This window comes from Rhincodon typus, chromosome 16 (assembly GCF_021869965.1).
Source record: "Rhincodon typus isolate 14 chromosome 16, sRhiTyp1.1, whole genome shotgun sequence".
NCBI lineage: Eukaryota > Metazoa > Chordata > Chondrichthyes > Orectolobiformes > Rhincodontidae > Rhincodon > Rhincodon typus.
In genome coordinates, this window is record NC_063347.1 from 59,683,821 (window position 1) to 59,692,587 (window position 8,767).

At 44.0% G+C, this 8,767-nt stretch overlaps 1 long non-coding RNA gene across 2 annotated transcripts; it reads right to left on the reverse strand.

The window, feature by feature from the left end:
* Window positions 1–6: 6 nt before the first annotated feature.
* LOC125485126 lies at window positions 7–8,660 on the reverse strand. Of its 2 annotated transcripts, none has more exons than XR_007263903.1 (3): window positions 8,647–8,660; window positions 8,114–8,195; window positions 7–3,439 (listed from the first exon to the last, which is right to left on the reverse strand). It is a non-coding gene; the product is annotated as an uncharacterized LOC125485126 (long non-coding RNA). The 2 variants fall into 2 exon arrangements; XR_007263902.1 differs by lacking the exon at window positions 7–3,439 and adding an exon at window positions 7,812–7,967.
* Window positions 8,661–8,767: the final 107 nt, after the last annotated feature.

Consider the following 8,767-nt stretch of genomic DNA (forward strand, 5'->3'; position numbering starts at 1 on the left):
CCTTTCCGATTATTACACTTAAATAATCTAGTATTGGTATGCTTTGAATCCGAAAATGGACTTCTCTCATGTGCCCTTTTTGCAATTTTAACTGTTTATTCCACATATCCTATTAATCCAAACAAATCTTCAATTGTTCTCTATGAAGTGATTTAAACTATCACCTCCCATCACAAGTGACAAACCATTAATAACTTCATCAGAATGCTGTACATGACATCTCACACACACACACACACAAAAAAAACACTGGATATTTGAAAAACTACACTTACTTTTATGGAAATGTAAAAGTAACTCCAGCTTTCCAAACTAAACAATTCCAACATTTTACAAGACTAATTAATCACCTGCAACAGGACAAAGTGCAGCAGAGTAATTCCAAATGGAGTGGCCCTTCAATTCTCTCTCTTCAGCTCCCCAGTAATAGTGTGATAATATACAACTACAAATGTAGGAGGCACAATTGGGATGTTTGCAAATGACACAAAAATTAGCCTTGCAGTTGACAGGGAAGTAGATGGCTCTTGACTGAGGGACAACATCAAGGAATCGGCGGAAAAGTGGCAAATGGAATATCACCAGAAAAATGTAAGGTGATGCAATTGGAAAGGGCAAAGCTAAGCAATACACAATAAAGAGGAGGTTACTAAGAGGAGAATATTACGAATAGAAAAAGTGAGACTTTGGAGTGTGCATCCACTGTGCTCTTGAAGGTGGCAGGACAGGTAAATAAGGAAAGGAAGCATTTGGCATGGTATCCTTCATTGGACAAGGTACAAAATACAGGACAAGGGATGCAATGCCAGAACAGTGTAAAACCCTGTCAAGATAACAGGTGTAATTTTGCACCCAATTCTGGTCATATTACAGGAAGAATATAATTGCTCTGGAAAGAGTACAGAGGAGATTTACAATACATTGCCAGGGCTTGAAAACTGCAGGCGAGGAACAATTGGATAGGCTGGGGTTGTTTCACTTAGGTTAGCGGAGGCTAAGGAGTGACTTAATTGAGCTGTACAAAATAATTTGGAGTTTAGACTGAGTACACAGAGAAGAGCTGTTTCCCAGATCATAGGTCAATTCCAGAGGGCATAGACTTACTGTGATTGATAGAAGGATTAGAGGATACATGAGGGAAAACCTTTCCCGCCCAGATGATGGGTACACGAAATGTGTTGCCCTGTTTAATGGTTGAGACAGAAACCCTGTTTAAAAGGAACCTGGAAATGCCTCAAAAATCAATAACCCACAAAGGTGAAGGCCCAGGAGCCAGAGAGTGGGATTAGAATGAGCAGCTAGTTTATCCAGGCAGCACAGATGCAATGTGATGAAAGTTCCCTTTCTGTGCCATAACTTTTCTGTGATTCCATGAAGCAATTCAGTTGTTCTAAGAAAAACACACTTCTGCAAGTTTAATTAATACATAATCATTAAAATAGGAGTTGAAGACAGCATAAACTCTGCTTCACTCACACTGACACAGTAACCTTGTGCCACATTGACTCATCTGCTTACTCATTACAGATTCTTCTTATTCCATGACAAGGAATTCTAGAGCAGCACCACTCAAAACGAAACAGTGACATTCTCACTTTTCTCACCATATCCCTATCAGGTTACTTCCCACCTTTGCTCCTAAACAAGCCGAGTTAAATATCTCAGCCAGAAAGTAACAAACTTATTTGATTGATACAGGAACCTTCAGACCAAGAAGTGCTGCTGTCTGCAAGAACACTACGATCATTGAACGTAATGTTAAATTGCATCAGCCGCAGCAGGCTACTGTTAAACCTTCCCTACAGATATTGTCACCTCCGACTTTTCCTTTGGTTCTTGTCTTTGTAAATCAGTGGGACATAGGAATTATGCTGCTGACTGTAGGTAAGAAAATGTGGAGTTACTGTCAGGCCAGACTTACATGTGATACATTTCTCTTCCTATAAATGCACCGGACTGTTGCCTTTCTGTGCATTGTATCAGATGACTGGGTTTGGTATTTTGTGATATAACCTACTCTTTGCATCACAGTTTCTTGACTGAGCAAGTGATAGTGAACTTTCCCCTCGGTCACTGCACTGTAGCAATGTAACTGGGAGCCTGGGAATGATCTTGGAATGCCACAGAGATTTACTGACCTGATTTCCTTTTGTTCCATCTCATCTTGTGGTCCCATTTTCCTTGGCAAACTCACCAGTCCCCCCACATTTAGAAGCAGTCTCCATGAGACTCCTGTTTGACGGGCATTTCTCTGCATTATGGGTGTCACGAAGTTGGATGAAGCTCCATGACCGTGATTCCACCCCAGGACACAATGGCACTGCTTTCCACTGTCCAGGTTCATTTTACAAATGGTCATTTCGGACTGATAAAATACAAGTGCCAATATTAGAGACCACCCTGAGGAATTTGGGAGAGCACAAAGGCAAAACAAAAAAAGGAGGAAAGAAAAACAGCAGGTCAAAATATTGCTTGGGCAACAATTGGTAAGGATTGCGGAATCATCACAGTCCGAAGCATAACTGAAATGTGGCTTAAGCGGATCTGGAGGACTAGAGATCACTCAGCTTGCCAAGAAAAACGGGACTGCAAGATAAGATGGAACAATAAGAAATTAGTTCAATAAATTTTTTTGTGGCATTCCCAGATCATTCCCAATCTCCCAGTTACACTGCTACAGTGCATTGACCAAGGAGTAAGTTCACTGTCACTTGCTCAGTCAAGAAACTGTGATACAAGGAGTAGGTTATATCACGAAATACCAGACCAAGTCATCTGATACAACGCACAGAAAGGCAACAGTCTGGCGCATTATGAGAGAAATGTATCACGTGTAAGTCTGTCCTGACGGCAACTCCACATTTTCTTACTCCGTATTTATCTCCAGTCAGCAGCACGATTCCTGTGCCCCAACGTCATGGCTTTCTACTGCTATATTCCTAGCAATGGAATTAACAATGCCTCGCCATATTCATGGTATCCAAGAATCTTCCAGCCCAGAAAGCAGCCAGTCTGCCCATCATAACTAGGCCAGCTCATTGACATCTACAACCAGACCAGACCCTCACCGACTTCGCCCCCCACTGCCACAACCAGACCTGATCCTCACCAACTCCACCCCGCTGCCACAACCAGACCACACCCTCACCGACTTCCCATCGCCACAATAAGACCAGACCCTCACCAATTCGTTCCCAACCAGAACAGATACAATGATTATTTGTTGGGGAGTCAGTGAGCGTCTGTTGACAATGTTCGCTGACTATGTCACAATCTGACTGTTGTCAAACCCAAGTGACTCGCACTAATGTCCCTTAAAGGCAATGCACTGTGCACACTAGGTCTGCAAGTATGTGTCGCTTCAGAACCACATGAATGGGGTTGACTTCCAGCTTTGGCTTGCTAGTCCATTTTGGAGCATTCAGTTGCATCAAAATCCCTACAAAAAAAAAAAGAGCTTCAGAAGTAGTTCAAAAAGGTAGGTCACCACCACCATCTTCTCAAAAGCAATCAGGGATAAACCAAAAATGCTGGGCTTGCCAGGGATGCCCATATCCCGTGAGTGAATAAAAAGAGCAAACCAGGGTTGGGGAAGCAGCAAACCCATGTCGGGGGGCACGTGACGGGACGATCATGCAGAGGCTGGGCAAGATAGAGCCATGGGATTGCAGGATAGAAATGTTAAAATGCAGGGAATTTGGAAGGACTCAGTATGTTGAAAATCCGGGAGAGGATCCAGGTTTCAGAATTCTTATTTCAATCAGAGTAAATGGAGCATGAAAGCAGGAGGCTTTGACAAGACTGGAGAAGTTGAGATGAAAAAGGTACAAATTGGAGTTTTGGCTGTAATGGTGCGCAAAAAGGACAGGCAGCGCTTCAGGGGAGAACACATCAGATGTGAGGGAGTTTAACTGGAGTGAAACCTGCCAGTGCATCAGGTTTAGCTGGAGATAAGCAGCAGGGGACATGACAGATCTGAGGCCAGAAGCACATAGGATCTGCGCTCATCCAAGACTAACAATGGTCCGCCTGGTAACATTTGACTGAAGGAACTGAAAAGTCAGCTCACTCTTCCCCAACACAAAAGGTACGGAGCAATACAGAACATAGGCTGGCTTCAATTAATTCTAATTGTACACTTGAGTCCCATAAAATGAATGAAATAAAACTCACAGGCTGCCAAAAGTTATAGTTTTATTCCACAAACAAAAGGCAATACACTAGAGAAAAACACTCTACATACTGTCAGGGGGATAAGTTTGTTTCAAATAACAGGCTGCTCAACACAGACAGATTTCACAATAATTTGGTTGCCTGGCTGAACTTCTATTGAGTAGTCTCACAAGCAAGCTTTTTAAAGGTGGAGCTGGTGATTTGACAAGCAGAATTCACAGATTAACGACATACTGTCTGCATCATAAATCATCATGATGTTACACCTCAGGCTGAAAACCTCATGAGCAGACAGCAGCTTGATAAAGCGAGGGATCACAGTTCTCATTCGTCATGAGAGATTTCATTTTAAGTGGTGGAAAATGTTCTAATTTTTTTCATTCTTACTTCAAAAGTGTAGTTACAGTTCAGCCATAAAATGTACTTTTGGTGGGAGTTTTAATGGATTTGTTGAGATTTGTGGTCATATATTTTGTGAGAAGCTAAAAAAATCATTGCAGGATTAACTACGCAAAATTCTGATTAACTGTACTTACACAGTAAGGTAAGTCCAGTCCAGGCTATCATAGCAGGCCATCAGTCTGCGTGCTCCAGTTTCCTCCCACAGTTCACAGATGCGCAGGTTAGGTGGATTGACCATGTTAAATTACCCATAGTGTCCCAGGATGTGCAGGCTAGGTGGGTTAGTCATAGGAAATGCAGGGTTACAGGAATAGGGTAGCAAGGGGTATGTCTGGGTGAGATGTTCTTCAGAGGGTCAGTGTAGACTCGCTTACACACTGTAGGGATTCTGTGGTTTTATGGTCTAGCTCCGAAAAGGGACAAGAAAGCCAAGCATAGGGGCAAGGAGGAGAAGCAGCATGTAAGTTACTTCATTTCTAAACCACTGCACAATACGATTATAAAGCAACACCCATAAGGGTTGTGATAGTGCTCAAAGTTCCAGGGGTGGGGGGGTTTAAAACAGGCAGATCCACCCCCTCCACCACTCCTAACGAAAGTTCACTTATGGGGCCAATCAAACCTTGTAAATAGAAACGTGACCAAGTGAACCAATTAATAGCAAACACAGGAGAAACAACTTGTAATGGAGTAAGTAAATGCTGTCGACAAGGAAGTTGTTAGGGAAACTGCAGGGAGATGAGAAGAGGCCGAAAATCAGGTGAGAGAGGGAGACCACAGTCATGGGAAGGGAATACTCATAACTCAAAGGCTTTAAATCACTGAAGCAATGAATGACTTAGAAATTGATTGGTATCTCTAGCTCAAGGCTGCATATGTTCAGAACCTAACTTACAGTGGGAAATGTTGTGTATGCCAATGAGGTGAACATGGTCCAATGTTAAATTTAAATGAGATGGTGATTCAAGATGCAGCGAAAAGTGTCTGCCAGGTTAAAACGTCCAGCTTTGTACATAAATAGTAGAAACAAATTTGCTCTAACCTCTCAAATCTGCAGCAGGTGTGCTTTAGGTTATGGTTGTGTGGCTGAAGTATGCATCAATTATTTTCATTGCTAACTTATGTCTGTTGTCTCGTGCAAATTTAATTTCAGTGTTATTTAGGAAGTTCATGTTTTTCTTCTGCATTACGGCTTTAAGTTTCACAGGGTTGATGACTATTGAGGATATTGATGAATTCTTCTAATTCTGCTTCTAAGTCCAAATAATTTAATGAGAATGAAAATGTAGCTGCTGAAAATCAAGAGGTAACCCCAGAAAATCAAACAGTAACGATCAAGAGGTGCCCACAAAAGAAATGTTGTACCCTGCTGTGACTAAAAGTGAACTGTTCATTATATCCCGCAGAGCAGGAGCACTGACTCACTATACCATCAAACCATCGAGTGTTTCATACTCTGCTTCACTAAATAACTCCATGATAGTAAAATGGTAGTTTTCTGAGTTTCTAATATCTCTCAGCCTCCATACTACCTTTCTCTCATATTATGAAGTTTTTTTGTGTTTGCCAAACACTTATTTGGGGATGTAACCTGGTGACTAAGAGGAGCTCCGTGCTGAAGGTGTCCAGCACAATCTTCCTTCTCTGTCTTCACTTTCCCTTTTCTCAATACAAGAAAATTCCAGGGTCGGCGGAGAGCAACATTTGCTGGACCCCACAACATTGTGGGCACCCGCTTCATGTTGTTGTCACTACAGATTGTTGCTTTAATGGATTAGCAACCATGCCATTGCCCAATTGCAGCACATTCAAACTGAGGATGCTTAAGGGTCAGATGTTGGTCAAAGGTAATTTGTAACATCCCATTGGTGATCGCTGGTTGAACTTGGGCATCTGAATGATGTGGAAGTAGCAGCAGTGACATCATAAAAGGTCCGTACTCGCTGAAGGGAACCACTGCTCACACAACCTCCACAGGTCCTGGGTGCGAGGCACACATTGTGTCATCTGTCATGTTAGTGTGACAATGCTGTGGTCTGAATGCTGTGTTTAGTTGAGTGTTTGATGGGGGTCCAGAGTTGGCTAGGTGTCGGAGCAGCTGCAGATATTTCCTTGTCGATGACATGGGGTAAACCACTGCATCAAGTTGCTGCCCAGATTAAACCTGAAAGTGGATGTATGATGGAAACATGTCTCTCATTATTGGGTGCAGTGTGTGCAGCCATTGTCTGCAGGAAATTGCACCAATGACAGCCGAGCTCCAATACAATGCTGCCTGTGTTTCCCAACAGTGGAGCAAAAGGTGGAGCTACTAAAGAGGTGGTCCAAGCAGAAGAACCAGTCAGGGAATAACTCTCCAGTCTAGTCCAAACAGAGTCTGTCCCACCATCCTGCGCTCTGCGCAACTGCAGTGGGCAGCAAGGCCATGAGCTGGATGCTGAGGAACTGGGGGAATAGGGGAAACCTTCTGCAGAAGAGGAGGACACGGGGGAGGAGGAAGCTGATGCTCTCCATGACAGAGCTCAGCTGCGTTTGGTGCTTCGAGCCAGACAGAACCTGACTGACACCTAGTTCCAGTAGACGAAAGCTGGGTGAAGCAGACAATGGCCGACTCCAAACTATTTTGGTCATATTGCCAAAATCTGGTTGGCATTGTAGGAGCTCAGCCTTCAGTTTTGTCCCCTTTTGCTTTTTGTAAATAATGACTCTATAAAAGCTCAGGGTTTGATTTTGTATTCATCCAGTTGCTCGCCTTTTTGTGACATTCCCCGACTGGGCAATGCCAAGATTCGGTTCTACAGTGGACACCGGAGATAGGGCAGCACTGACGTTAGAGAGGGCGTTCAGACAGGATGTAGCTACAGGCAGGTAAAGTGCGTAGCATGATAGTTAAACAGCGCCGGAGATCACAGAATGTCGCTCTATGTACAAGGGAGTGTCAACCATGCCAGCCTTGTGCCAAGAACAGTGTAGCTGCTGTGCCACTGCATTGCCAAAGATGGCCAACACTTGTCTGGTCCTTTAGAGACGGTGCAGACACCAGCAATGCTGGAGTGTCAGTGGAAGCCCACTGAGTAGCAAGTTGCAGTGGAAACACCGGGCGGCAAGTTGGGGTGGAAATTGGAAAATGGCAAAGGGGCAGGGTAGGTGGTTGACAAGGCAACTTTGTAAGACAGTGAGAAATCTCACAAGGTTTCATAACAAGTAACCCTCCAAAAGGCAAAACTCAACTCAACTCGATGTAGCCATATTCAGCCCACCGTATCTGCTCGTATCTTACTGGTGCTGCCTGTCAGATCCGCTGTTGTGATATGTCACACAGGTCTGTCTTGTCCCACACGCATACAGTCATGGAAAGGCCATCTGCAGTCACTGTGCACACCAACAATCATCTGAAACATACCAGCCTAAGTCAATGCTCGTTACAGGTTACACGGGGAGCAGCTTAAAACTACTTTCACAACTCTACAGAAATGTGCTGCACTGGTGAAAACATCTCAGCCACCAGTATTAGGACGGTGGCGTGCAGAATACTTACAATTATGCGAACAGTGAGGGATCATCATGGCAATGTTGAAGTATTCAAAACAGATACCACAGCGCAGGAGGTTATCCATGGCCTGGAAGAGAAAGAAGACACGTCAAGTCCAAACTTTCCATTCTAAACAGAGTTGTCACCTTAACCCAGACTATACATTGCCAATTCCACTCAATTGTAGGCCTGTGGAGATGGGTAAACAAGATTTCCGCTGATCAATCATTTCCCTGTACTAAGAGCAGAACACAGATGCTATGGGATCAAAATAGAAAGCACGCAAATCACACTCATCACCTCACAATTAATCAATATAGATCTTGTCTGAACTTCAGTTGTTGTTACATCAGAAAACAGGACAGTTATCCATCCTCATCCATAAACACCTTCTTTTCCCCCTCATCTGTGCAGTCCCTCTCACATACGCTCTTTCTCATCCTAAGTCTTTCATGCACTGGCATTCAGCACCAGGCACCCCTTCCTCTGTCCGTCCCTCGCTCACCTTCAGTCTCTCCCCCTCCCTGCCCCTCGCTCACCTTCAGTCTCTCCCCCTCCCTGCCTCTCTCTCTCTCCCTCTCTCTCACCTTCAGTCTCCCCCTCTCCCTGCCTCTCTCTCTCTCCCTCTCTCTCACCTTCAGTCTCCCCCTCTCCCTGCCT